At 46.2% G+C, this 14,956-nt stretch overlaps 1 protein-coding gene across 1 annotated transcript in view; it reads left to right on the top strand.

Moving 5' to 3' along the window:
- The window catches only part of veph1 (ventricular zone expressed PH domain-containing 1), a gene marked incomplete at both ends in the record, with an annotated part of 136,069 nt that overhangs the window by 5,165 nt on the left and 115,948 nt on the right, over nucleotides 1-14,956 (top strand). The window lies entirely within an intron of this gene.

The following is a 14,956-nucleotide window of genomic DNA, read 5'->3' as shown; positions in this document are numbered from 1 at the left end:
GCTAGCCCACAGTGTCCCAGTCTCAGCCTGGTTAAGACTACATTGTCCTTTCTCCCAGAGTACATCGTATTCTTCCTTCTTTTGACAGATGGTTGCACAGAAAAATACTGCCTGCCCCTTTTCTCTTCTGTCCAGTCTTTTTGCCTAGTTGCTCTAGTTGTTTTCTGCAAATGCTCAGACATTCACTTTTTCCTAACTGCACCTTCAGATCTATAGTTTCCTTCTTCAGAGCTTTTTTGGCCACACTGTCTGATATTTCGTTGCCCTCAACCCCAGAGGGCCCAGGTACCCATAAAAACACCACACGGCTGCCCATATTTTCAATCCTGTACATACAACACAGAATCTCGCAGATCAGGTCAGACCGGGCATTTGATTTCCCACCTCTCAGGGCCACCAGGGCAGCTGCAGAATCTGAGCAGATGGCACTTTTGGGGGGTCTGACCTCCTCTACCCACCACGGCCCACAGGATCGCCAGCGGTTCAGCTGAGAAGACAGACATGTTATCAGTTATGCGTATACTCTGCTGCATCTGAAGCTTCTCCACATAGATCCCAAACCCAGTTTTCCCGGAGGCTGGGTCCTTAGAGCCATCAGTAAAGATCAGCATGTGTTCTTTCTTAATCTGACCCAGGTCACATGGTCACATGGAGGCTCTATTTTCTGGTCTAGCAGAGAGAAGTCCACTTCTGGCTCAGGGAGAAACCAGAAACAGACAGAAACCAGAAGTCTGATAATTAGGGCCCGAGCACTGGCGGTGCGAGGCCCTATTGTATTTCGAAGGATTATTATTCTCCTTCTCCTTCTCCTTCTTCTCCCCAAACAAATGCCTTTATAGTGGCCTAAACATCAATGAAAACTCACGAAACTTTGCAGATACGTCAGGCCCGGTGAAAAATTTTATAATTCATGGGTGACGGAAATGGGCGTGGCAAAACGGCTCAAGAGCGCCCCCTGGAAAATTTAAAATGGCGAGCCCCACCTTTCAGTTTGATGTAGGCGAACGAAATTCGGTGGGCATATGTATTTCATCGAGACACACTAAAATGTCTCTTGGAGCTTTACCCAACATGCAACAGGAAGGCCGCCATTTTGCTTTTAATGTGCCATTTTGACCGTGTTTTGACCATTTCCATGCCTCGTACTTTGACGAACTCCTCCTATAGATTTCATCCGATCAACTTCATATCGGGTCAGCTTCATCTTAAGACCTTTGTGATCAAAAGTTATCAAAAAAATTGAGTTTTCACCAAACACCCTTGCCGTGGCGCCCCGCCAAAGTTTGACATTTCGCCATAAAACACGAAGTCCTCATAACTCCTCCATACATTATCCAATTTGTCCGATAAATCTCACGCGTCATGACGGTTCTGTCCTGAACACATCTATGTGTCAGTATTGCGTCATACTTATAGCGCCACCTATTGGTGAAACAGGAAGTCCTCATAACTCCTCCATACATTATCCGATTTGTCCGATATGTCTCACGCTTCATGACAGTTCTGTCCTGAACACATCTATGTGTCAGTATTGCGTCAAACTTATAGCGCCACCTATTGGTGAAACAGGAAGTCCTCATAACTCCTCCATACATTATCCGATTTGTCCGATTTATCTCACGCTTCATGACGGTTCTGTCCTGAACACATCTATGTGTCAGTATTGCTTCATACTTATTGCGCCACCTATTGGTGAAACAGGAAGTCCTCATAACTCCTGCATACATCATCCAATTTGCACCAAATTGCTGACGCTTCATGAAGGTCACCTTCTGAACACATCTATGCGTCGGTATTGAGTTACACTTACAGCGCCACCTACTGGTGAAACAGGAAGTCCTCATAACTCCTCCATACATTATCCAATTTGTCCGATATATCTCACGCTTCATGACGGTTCTGTCCTGAACACATCTATGTGTCAGTATTGCGTCATACGTATAGCGCCACCTATTGGTGAAACAGGAAGTCCTCATAACTCCTCCATACATTATCCAATTCGTCCGATATATCTCACGCTTCATGAAGGTTCTGTCCTGAACACATCTATGTGTCAGTATTGCGTCATACTTATAGCGCCACCTATTGGTGAAACAGGAAGTCCTCATAACTCCTGCATACATCATCCGATTTGCACCAAATTGCTGACGCTTCATGAAGGTCACCCTCTGAACACATCTATGCGTCGGTATTGAGTCACACTTACAGCGCCACCTACTGGTGAAACAGGAAGTACTCATAACTCCTACATACGTTATCCGATTTACTCCAAATTGCTCAGGGTTGATGAAGGTCACGTCCTGAACACATCAGTAAGTCAGTATTGAGTCATACTTATAGCGCCGCCTACAGGTCAAGCAGGAAGTCATCATAACTCCTACATACATTGTCCGATTTACACAACATTTCTCACACTTCATCAAGGTACCGTGCTGAACACATTTATGCATCGGTATTGAGTCACGGTTAGAGCGCCACCTACTGGTGAATGGAAGGTTCTCTCAGTACAGGACACCGAAATAGCACAGCCTTTAATGGCGCCGCACCCCGACATGCGTGGGGTGCGAGGGCCCGCTCAATGCTGCTCGCAGCCCTAGTTGCTGTTTGAAATTGAGAGTTTAACATGTTGATTTTTCATGGTGCCCACCCACATCCATTGTATGACCAAAACAGTGGTAGAGCAATTATCAGACTTTCTCAAAAGTGCTAGTTTTGTCAACGTTTTGATCTGAACCATTGTATATGATCATAAGTAACCTTAAAACAGGGCTAAACATGCATTTTCCCTTTACTACTCCTTTAACGGTGCCTCCCCCATTTCAACCAGCAGGGCCAGGATAAGGGTGGGTTTGAAAGCTCCACTGCAGACTCTCAGTGCCTTTGATTGTATGCGATCTAATTTGTCAAGATGTGTTTTAGCAGCTGACCCAAACACAATACTCCCATAGTCTAAAATGGATCGTATCATGGCCTGATAGATCATATGCAAAGTCTCTCTCTCCACCCCCCAATCACTCCCCGCTAAGCTGCAGAGGATGTTTTTCACTTTCTCACACTTGCTTTGTATTTTCTCTATATGAGACCCCCATGTCAGCTTTTCATCCATCCACATGCCCAGAAACTTGAAAACCTTTACTTCCTCTAGGGGATGGCCATTCATAACGAGATTCAAGGCAGGGGTTTTTCTTTTCGAACCAAAGATCATAAATAGACTTTTAGATGTAGATATCCTGAACCCCCACTTATCTGCCCACTGAGCAACCTGGTTCAAGGCCTGGTTTGTCTGTATAACAGTGCAATGTTTTTCCCTCTCCTCCAGATGGCGCCATCGTCTGCAAATAAAGACTTGCCAAATCGTTTCTCAACTTCTTTGAATATATCATTTATCATGACATTGAATAGGATGGGGCTGATGACTGAACCCTGGGGCGTGCCATTTTCAATGTTAACAGTTTCAGACACAACTCCTCCAACTCTAACTTGAATAGACCTATGATTAAGAAAGTCCTTTATCCAATAAAACAACTGACCTTTAAAGGCGCTACGAGGAGTTTCGGCAAGCGGAAGTGTTTTTCGCCCAAAAAGACCACATTTCCCATGAGCCTCCCCGCGCACTGTCGTAAACCTTAGCTACCTGAGCCGGATGTTTTGAAGACGGAATGATCGCCACTGACGAGGTAATTACATAGGTCTTACTAGTATTGTTACTTTTGACAATATATAACGGTCATACTTAAATTATTCTTCGTCTTGTCGGCGCCGTAGGCTACTGCAGTAAATCGTTTCATCATTCCAAGGAAGTTCTGGACGACCCGACCATGAAATAATAATCTAAAAAGAAACTACATACAAGAAACGACATTTGTCGAAAATGGACACATAAACAAGTGTGGGTAATGTAGATTCACCCACATTAAAATGAGACTGTTTCGTAACCAAAAATAAACTCCTCGGGGTACCTTTAATGCCCACATCATGGAGTTTAATGAGCACACCCTCCCTCCACATTGAGCCATATGCTTTTGCAATATCCAAGAATACCGCAAGTACTGCTTCCTTATTGATATAGGCCCTCCTTACTTCCTGATCCAAGACTACAATGGACTCCATAACGCTCCTTCCAGTTCTGAATCCATTTTGGTAGTTCACAAAAACATTGTTAACTTCTAAAAAAATAAGTCAGTCTATTTGTGACCATTCTTTCCATCACCTTACACAAAACTGATGTTAGCGCTATCGGCCGATATGATGCCGGAAGAGACGGGTCTTTTCCTGGTTTCCGAAATGGAATCACCACTGCGTGTTTCAATTTTTTTGGTAGCTCACCTACCTCCCAGCTATAATTAAATAGGGTGAGGATTTCCTCCAGCACCATATCATCCAATTGTTAAAGCATTTAATAACTTATCCTGTCTTGGCCTGGAGTGGTATTTGACCCTGCCTATATTGCACCCTTAAGTTCTTTTAAAGAGAAATACACATTATATTGGATATTTTCTTCACATACCTGGTTCAATTTCCATTTCTCCACTTCCAAGACTTCCTCCCTTATCCTTAATCCCTCTTCTCCAAGCGACTCAGAGTTATGAACACTCTGAAAGACTCTTACACACGTCTCAACACACGTCTGCCTTGTCTTTACTATTTACTGCTTCTCTACTCCCACCTTTAGCACCGGCATTATTGGTCTCACAGTTTTTCCAGACATATTGTGTATCCTGGCCCATACCTCCCCAATGGGAGTGTCTGGCCCGATCGTCCCACAGAATGTCCTCCAGCATTTCTTTTCTGCATGCTTGTACCCAATCACATTTGCCTGAGTAGGTGCTTTACGTAGCGATCTAAATGCTTGGTTTCTCTTCCTCACTGCCTCTGTACAGTCCTTCTTCCACCATGGTACAATAACTCGGCCCTTAGGGGGCTCTTTGCAAGGGATTGTCTCTGCTGCTACACTAAGTATCATTGCACTCAGCGATTAATTTTGCTCATCAGCTGTCCCTGCACTATTGACTTCCTCTACTCTGGCCCTTGTGCCTTCCTTAAACGCACCCCAGTCAGCCCTGGTTAAATCAAATCTCTTCTATCCCCAGGATCCAGAATAAGTGACCTTCCAAACTGGCTCACAACGGGGAAATGGTCACTCCCCATTGAATAATCATCCAGCACCTCCCATTCCCCTACTCTCGCTAGGGCTGGTGAAGCTAACGTCGTGACAAGACAATTTACCTGTTCTGATGTCAAACCGAGTTGGTCTATCATCGTTCATGATAACCAAATTACTATGTTCTAAGAGCTCCTCAACTACAGCACCATTTGCATTTTTCTCCGGACTTCCCCACAGGGGGTTATGAGCATTCAAGTCACCTACCCAAACAACAGGGGAGCCAGCCTCTCTTGCTATAATCTCAAGGTCAGGTAAAAGTAAAGGCTTGCACGGATTGTAGAAGTTAACCAAACTCAATTTGCCCTTAGAGATCCACACTTCCACTATTAGGCATTCCGATGACACCCCACATTCTCTAATTTTATATTGTACCCCAGTTTTAACGAATGTTGCACATCCCCCACCTTGTGAACCAGGTCTATCTTTGCGCAGACCTACCAAGTAAAAAAGTTAAAGGGGTCGTCTGCAATCAGCTGACATCAGTCTGTGGTACTGCAGTATGGGTGTCTCTGAACGGTTCCTCATGTCCCGGTGAAGCAGTCTAGCCTTTCCATTTTCTGTAGGCCCTTCAGCACTGTCAGTGGTGGAACTGGAGTTTGACACATGGGGAGGCCACGGCTAGGCTACTGGGTCAAGTTTAGGGCTGCCCCCTGAAAGTCAATAAGTCAAATCATCAGTCAGAGACCCTGAAGTCATCTGAGATTCTTCAAGTCAAGCAGTTGTTTTTTTGCTCCACCGAGAGGATGTGCTGGTGGGCTAAGACAACTCACCTGCCTTGTGATTTATGTAGGACAGGCCAATCATTCGTTTTAAACCTAGGCTATTATGGTAGCTATTTGTTGTGCAGTAAAAGGAGACTTAAGACTGATAGCGGAGGGATGCAAGCAGGGAACCCCTCTCCCCTCCACTATAAACCTAGACTACTGTGCACCAGCAATCACATGCATTTCCCAAATGGAATATCACCACACAAAACTGCTTTCCAAGATCAATCTTCTTGTATTACTAAGATATCAGCTGGATTTTTTTTTTTTTTCCCCATAGACAGATTGGGCTTTAACGTCTGCGAAAATGCTTCTGTAACAGCTAAAACATTTCCTTGTTGCCTGCTGCTCAATGCATTCGTGCACGCTTTCAAACGTGCAGTTGAGGAGCCTTTTCGTCAAATCGCCCAACGCTAATGTAGGCTAGTCTATGGGAAAACCTATATAAAAACATGGGGGCATCTGAAGTAGATGGACAATGTGGGCTAGATGATTCATATTTAGCAAGAAAAACAGGCGTCTTTTTTGTGCTGCCTGAGTTTGAGTTAGTTTGACAGTTGTCCCGACACCCGCGGTCTCCCCTCAGCCTAACGTTAGACATATGGGGGAAAAAAGGAGGAACGAATCGTTCAATCTCTGGTTTGAATAGGCGGATTCGACTCACAAAAGTCAGGGACAGCCCTAGTCAGGTTTTTAACCCTTATACCCTATTAAAATACACATACGTATATCAACCAGTGTTGTGATATGTTTAGACACTTCAAAGCTGCATGGGAAGGGGGGGGGTTGGGGGTACAGAGGCCAGAGCTGTGCTCCTGCTGAGTTATTTTGTCAATTAGAACCAGGGGCACTCTTTCTCTAATAAAAAAGTCTTAACAGAAGAAGGCATGGTGTCTGTATGACCCGGGCAGCCCACACCTGTCTCTCATAACCCCCAGACTGTAGGCCGTGCTGTAGGCTACATTTAACCGAGTGAAACTGGGTTCTCGTGAGTCCATAGGTAGCGAGTTGTTGGTTAAACTCACCCCCCCAGTATGAATACCGTCCACCTGTGTCAACAAAGAGCTAGCTTTTCATCGGTGTTGCCGGGTAAAACGGTTATCTGTCCTGCGGGAGACCCGGGTTTGAATCCCACCCAGGACTTACCGGAAACGTATGGTTACACATATGTATATACACAGAGACCATGACAGAACATTCGTGCGTAACCTTTAGGGCTGGCCCGTGTAATTTGAGTATTCCACTTCATTCAGTATGTTAGTAGCCTATTCGGAGCTCGATTCAGTATTCGGAGTATTCGTTTTTTGTCCCGATACTCCAAACCGATACCAACGTCGTCATAAAGTTACACTGAGTGACTTGCAAAAGCGCAACTGAATAGTGGATTTCATGCTTGTGTTTTCTTCCTCAAAACAGTGTCTGTGGGTCTGTCGCTCCAACTCTCGCCCCACCAACGTGCTTGTGTCGCGTTTTCAAAGGAAAAATAATATATGTTTATTATATAGCAAGCTAGTAGCTTGGTTAGGGCTGTCAATTTAAGAAGCATTTTTGCCTCTGTCTCTCCTCCGCTACTGTACAGCGGCTGCCACACACACAAACACACACACACACACACACACACACACACACACACACACACACACACACACACAGGGGCTTTCCACAAAATTCTTGGCCCTATAGAGGGGGGGAAGGCTGTCGCGGGGGGTGGTGGTGTTTGTGACTAAGTGAAAAATCTCACTCCAAACAAAATCCAGGATTTTCAAGGGCTTTCTCCCTACTGGGGCCCTGGGTAGTTAGTTCCACACCCCCCCCCCCCCCGTGACGCCCATGCACACACATACACACACACACACACCTGAGCGTGTGTGGGGCAGCAGCAGAGTGGAGGAGAGGCTAAAATGCTTCTTAAATTGCCAGCTCTAACAGCTTGCTATTTATCAAGCATATATTATTTTTCTTTTTTTAACGCCAAACAAGCACGTTAGTGGGGCAAGAGTTGGAGCGTGCAAAGCTGGACTAGGATGCTACGTTTGGTAGGCCTAGCAAACAGCCCAAAATGTTTTTTTTAAGCCATTTCGGGTTTTGATTGATTTTGGTACGCTACTATCAACCTCTAGTTTATTGAGGTACAAAATAGATTTTTATGAAACCGAATTGGAAGTGGTTTTCAAGAGTTTATGGATGTAGCCAGAATGCGAAAATTAAACCTTGTCAGAACGTGAAAGTGAAACCTAAACTTGGGCAAACTGACACAGTCACAAATCATGATAAAATAAATCCACACCTGATTAAATCATGAACTCAGCTAGCGTGCTAAACAATCTAGCAACAATCTATAAGTAGCAGAAGGAAAAAGTTGGACAACAAGGGAACGACTGTCTGACGGATTGCTCCACTTGTCACCGGTAGATGTAGACTAGCCTATGCAATGCTTCCAAGGTTCAGGTTCAAGGCTTTTATTGTCATGTGTATTTATAAAATACAATGAAATGCACTGTGCCAAGCACTCTCAGACATCAAGTCATGACTTAACACATAAGACAGTAAGACATTACAACAATATGACAGGAGACGTTTACAAAATAAGACATTAAGACACTATAGACACTACGAAATAGGACAATAAGACATTAAGACATTACAAGAGACATTAAAGTGCATAGAGCAGACAATTAACACAAAAACAAACAACGAAACGAGAGTGACTCGGAGCGTGTCGCCATAGTGCAGCGCCATCTCTGGTATTTTCCACCTAGGAGTTGAGAACGAATACTATTTGCTATTTGCTCGTTCCCACCAACGAGTAGCCTACTCAAAGCCTATAAATGGTATTCAGGACAGCCCTAACTTTAACCTGGCACCCTATCCTGGCATCTCGTCCTCGATTTGAAAAAGGCTCTATTCAATCAGCATCAACTGCCAGTGATTGTGAATGAAATTTTGGGGGCAACCAGGGGGTTTCAATCAGATATCAGGCCTGTCTCCAGTGCCACTCAGGACACACCCGTCTGTCTCCCTGCCAATGTGTGTGTGCATGTGTGTGACGTGTGTGTGTGTGTGTGTGTGTGTGTGTGTGTATTTGTGTGTCATCAGCTGATCTCAGGCTCAGAGGTAACTGTCCATGGAGGCCGTCCTTCCCGGAGCCCAGCTGTTCTCAGTTGCCCTGCATAGATAAGAATCTCAGCCCGCCACTCGCGGCTGCGTGTACTATTTCCAACACAGGGGACCTGTGTGTGCATGTCCGTGGGTGTGTGTGTGTATTGGCAGTGTGTGTGTGTGTGTGTGTGTGTGTGTGCGTCAGTGGCCCGTGTCTGGGGGAGTGAGTTCGGGAGCAGGTTGATTTGGACATTAAGATTAGCAGAGAGTTTGGCCCAGACTTGGCCCAGATTTGGCCCAGATCTTGAAGCCGTCCATCCGTTCCACAACAGTCCATCCCACAAAACGCCAGATAAAGCCAGCAGTCGTCCGCACCAGAAATAATAGCAGGAACCCACCAAGTTCAATTCATCTTCAAACTTAACCGTGAGCGGATGGCTGGAACAGCGACTGTCAAAACACCAGAATATATGGTCTTAAACAGGAACTTAAGTGTATACTATAGTATATACCATATGGGACGACGTGCGCTTCCCCTCTGAAGGAACCTGATTCTGCAGCTAGCAGCATGAGCCTCCTGTAGTGTGGTTGTATTACTGGGGCTCATTAGCAGTTCCCTGAGGGAGTGTAGTTAGTGGTGTTCGTTAGCGTCCCCGCCCCCCCCCCGAGACCCCCTGGTGGAGCCTGGACGGTTAATTGGCACGGAGGGGGTTTAGTGTTGAGGGAGTCCTGGAGAGGATTGGTGGGATCTTATTGACACAGAATGATTATTCCCACTGCAGAGTCCTAGTAGTGTGTGCGTGCATGTGTGTGTGCATGCGTGTGCGTACGTGCAGAACGTGAACATAATGTGCTCCCCACTCTAATATCCTGTCCCTCCCCATCTAGCTCAACCCCTGGTATGAAAACAAGCCAGTTAATGAAGGTTAACCGTTTGTTTTTTCTTCGAGACGATCCCGACTCATGTGAAGGCGCGCGGGTGTGTGAACTGATCCTGCGCCCGGCCAACACGGCTCAGCTAACACCACATTGTCACCGCATGTGTTTGCGTGACTCCGCTCACCTCGTTCATGGGAAGTGTGTGGCACCCACCTGGGTGACGCCCCCCACTGGGCTCTCAACACACTGGCAGTGTGGTGAAAAGAACTTTAGCAGCCATTAGGATTTGTGTTTCACAAACACACATGCACACACACGTGCACGCGCACACACACACACACACACACACACACACACACACACACACACACACACACACACACTCATTTGCTGTTATATATCCTCTATTATATTAACTATTTAATTCAAGTTCATAAGTTACTGCATCTTCTTAAGGCATTCCTTTCAACTTACTTTTAATGTACTTCCTCACATAACTGTTACAGTTGAATAAATAATAAACCATCTTGCTCAAACTCACCCGGCTGATTTCCGTCAGTCCGTCGTTCTGCGGCAGACTGCTCCCCACATGTGCACAGTTGAATTCTTGGTGTGTGAGTCTCAGTGGTGTTCTCGTAGCTGACGCTCTTCCTGCCCTGTGAGGGTCGGGGTTCTGGGCTACAAGGATAACTCAGCCATGGTCTGGAGGCCATTATGCAGGTGTGGGTGACAGGCCAACACACACACACACACACACACAAACACACACACACACACACAAACACACACCTACTGGAGGATATGCATGGACACACTCACATGCCTATAGAGTGTAAAACGTGCCACCGCACCGAACTATAGTCAAGCGCCTCACTAGCGCCTCTTGATCAGACCGAACCTCTGAATGCACGGTGTTACGTTCCCTTTGTGGACCTGTGTGTGGCGCTGTTCCCCTTTTTGGCCGGTGTGGCCCTGTTTTTCTTTCTGCGCCAGGTAAGCCACCAGGGCCCCGTACCACGAAGCTCGTTCAACATATCCACGATAACTTTTCCCTAGCTCGCTCGAGTAAACCGGACAACCGCAATCTTGGATAAACGGTACTACGACGGTGGCTATCAAATCGTTAAGATGGAAAAAGTGAAGCTCGAGGTGGAAAAGTAGGCTATAAGCCTACCGGGAAAATATTATTTCAGTAGGCCTATATAACGTTATTGATTGTCAGGCATTGGCGCTATCACAATTCAATTAAAATGTAGCCTACTTCTTTGTTCCTAGGAACGGAAGGCTAGTCTAATAAATCAACATTAAAGACTTGAAAATTGAATAATAATGAGTGTTTTTACTTGGTTCTCCGCATCTCCCACAGCCTACACGAAACTGCAGGTAGACTAATAAAACGCAAGCCAGTGCATAGCCTACAGTCTACGACTGTAAATGCACAAGGCAAAATATGGCTCAAGCAGCTGTCATTCTGCAATTTTTCATATGATATCGGGGAAATCCAAAGAGGGTTTTGTCGGTTTGTAAAAAGTCTTAAGAACCTCTCGCTGTTCGCGCACTGCAGATTATTGTTTATTTCGCACACTGAAGTTCCAGGGCTGCGCTTGTCACCAATCCTGTTTGTGATTTTCATGGACAGGATATCGAGGCGTAGCCGGGGGGAGGTGGGTTTGCAGTTCGGTGAGCTGGGGATCACGTCACTGCTTTTTGCAGATGATGTGGTCCTGATGGCATCAGCGGCCTGCGACCTCCAGCACTCTCTGGATCGGTTCGCAATTGAGTGTGAAGCGGCTGGGATGACATTCACCTCTAAATCTGAGGCCATGGTTCTCAGCAGGAAACCGGTGGCCTGTCCGCTCCGAGTACGAAATGAGTCCTTACCCCAAGTGAAGGAGTTCAAGTATCTGGGGGTCTTGTTCACGAGTGAGGGAACCATGGAGAGGGAGTTTGGCCGGAGAATCAGAGCAGCTGGTGCGGTTCTGCAGTCGCTTTACCGCACTGTTGTGACGAAAAGAGAGCTGAGCCAAAAGGCAAAGCTCTCGATCTACCGGTCTATCTTCGTCCCCACCCTCACCTATGGTCATGAAGGATGGGTCATGACCGAAAGAACGAGATCACGGATACAAGCGGCCGAAATGAGTTTTCTCCGGAGGGTGGCTGGGGTCTCCCTGAGAGATCGGGGGAGAAGTTCAGTCATCCGGGAGAGACTCGGAGTAGAGCCGCTGCTCCTTTGCGTCGAAAGGAGCCAGTTGAGGTGGTTCGGGCATCTAGTGAGGATGCCTCCTGGGCGCCTCCCTAGGGAGGTGTTCCAGGCGTGTCCGGCTGGGAGGAGGCCGCGGGGTAGACCCAGGACTAGGTGGCGGGACTACATCTCCGCACTGGCCTGTGAGCGGCTAAAGATTCCCCAGGCAGAGCTGGTTGATGCTGCTAGGGAAAGGGATGTCTGGGGCCCCCTGCTGGAGCTGCTGCCTCCGCGACCCGACCCTGGATAAGCGGATGAAGATGATGATGATGATGATGATGATGAAGTTCCATATAGAATCTTAATGTCCATATGCCTTTTTCCAAGATAATTGATCGGTCAGCGGGCAGTGCTTCATACGTTTTGATCCACAATCTGGAACTTAACCTGCCCCGGAGCAGGTTAGCTCGGCAGCATAAGTTACCACGGCGATAGCACTGTGAAAAGTGAACCACCTTCGTAGTGCAGATAAACCAGGCTTGAACCTGAAGTTATCGCGCTAACCCCGTAATCCTGTTTCGTAGTACAGGGCCCTGGTGTCACTGCATGCCAACTAAAGAACACAGCACAGACCCACAGCTTATAATATAATAATATAACCCATGTTATTGTTGGTTATAACCTAAAGACTTGGATGCCAGAGGATAAATAACATGGTGGATGTGAGTCCAGCCATGGCTAGTTTCATCATAGCGATTGGGAAAATTCACGGACGGGTTTGGAACCAGTGATCATTTGTTTTAAAGGCAGGTGACTAATCCACTGACCTACATGTAACACGTGTAGCCGTTCATACACATATATCCTACACGCACTTACACATATACACGTGCTTACTGTATACGTATACATGCACTTACATGTCAACACACACTTATACAGTACATACAGTATACACACACTTACACGTGTACACACACTTGCATGTCTACATGCACTTACACATATACATGCACTTACACATATACTCACACTTGCATGTCTACATGCACTTACACATATACTCACACTTACATGTATACATGCACTTACGCGTGTACACACACTTATATGTACAGTATACTCACACTAGCTGTAGCGGTATGCGGTGACGGTTATGTGCGTTAGTTTCACAGGCACGGATTACACCCTGTACATGCCACTGGAGACACATACACACATGCATGCACTCACACGCACGCACACACACACACACAAACACACACACAAACACACGCACACACACACACACATGAATGTACATACTGTATACACAAAAACACACACTTTCACGCTTACAGTTACACAACAGCCCATTGGAAAATGCCTCTTGTCATCCTCCAGTTAACGCTGGGGTACTTTACAATCCCAGGTTTGCTTGCTTTGGGGGTCGCTGCTGGGAAGCACATACAGTGCTGCTGTCTTTGTATATTTTCAAAGCAATATTCACATTTTAACAGGCCTCTCTCTCTCTCTCTCTCTCTCTCTCTCTCTCTCTCTCTGTCAGGTCCAGCCCCCCCCCCCCCCCCCCCGTTGTGTCCTGTGTCATTTCAGTCCAGTCTCAGTGACAGTATTTATGGATGTGTGTGTGCTCATGGTGCAGAACTGTACTGATAGTTGAATGCTCCGTTCAGCTGCTCACCAAGATGTCGGCAAAATCACTGACTGACAGGTGTCCATAGTGGTATTTTGGCTACACACACACCAACACATTTGGTTGCACATAGTATAACTACATACTCGCTCAGCCTATCACCATCTAGTATAAGTGACGTGTGCTGATCACTTCGGGTCCAGGTTGGGAGCGGTGTGGGAGGGGGGGGGGGGGCAGGTAGAGAGGAGCTCCTCTCCATGCAGGGAGAAAGTGAAACAGAGAGATGTCATTCTATATATATATGTATATATATATATATTAGAGAGAGAGAGAGAGATGGAGAGAGATGGAGAGAGATGGAGAGAGAGAGAACTGTTAGCATTGCTTGCCTTTGCAAAATATAGCTGTGTTAGCATTCAAGGTCTTCTGCCTTCCCCTCTCTACTCCCCAAGCCTGTTTTGTGTTCTCTTTGCCCTGTTAAGTCCCCCGCCCCCATCCCGAAAACCAATAACAGATGACCTCTCTCCGAGCAGCTTCCAGTCCAGGAAGTGAGGTGATGTAATGGGGTTCGGGTGAGGTCGGGGGTGGGGGGGGGGGAGGGGGGAGCTGACTGCGTGCTTTTGTGTGGCGACCAGGCTAGTTGTGGGTGCAAGCCTTTCATGTATTTAAGTGTGTGTGTGTGTGTGTACACTATACACACTTCATGTGCCCATGTAGCCTGAGGAGAGGTACAGGAAGCTACTGCAGCAGCAGGATACAGTGTTAGGTTTTACAATAAACCCTACAGGGATAGCTCATTATCAGATACATGCCTATGCACATTATGCACACACACTTACACACACACACACACACACACACACACACACACACACACACACACACACACACACACACACACAAACAGGGCAATGAAGTAATAACTCCTCTACTAAAGTTAGGAATGCAGCAACAGCAGTCATGAAGCTCTTTTGCGGCGTTGGCTGTGTTCCTCTATAAATCAGTACAGTCTCTATCACTAACCTGCCAAAACAATTAGAGGTTTAGTAAGGCAAGTCAGGAATGCTACTGCTCTGTTCTGATTTTCAATCCAGCAAGACCACATACTATAACTTGTAGCTTTATTCTTTACTCGTTTTACAATCTTAATTACATTATGCAGAAAAAACATTTATGTACAAAATACATTCATTTTCACTTCTCAACATGACAAACAATTTACAGTATAATACATG

The sequence above is a fragment of the Borostomias antarcticus genome (genome assembly GCF_949987555.1).
Source record: "Borostomias antarcticus genome assembly, chromosome: 1".
Classification (NCBI taxonomy): Eukaryota; Metazoa; Chordata; class Actinopteri; order Stomiiformes; family Stomiidae; genus Borostomias; species Borostomias antarcticus.
This window is presented reverse-complemented; position numbering and strand designations above follow the sequence as displayed.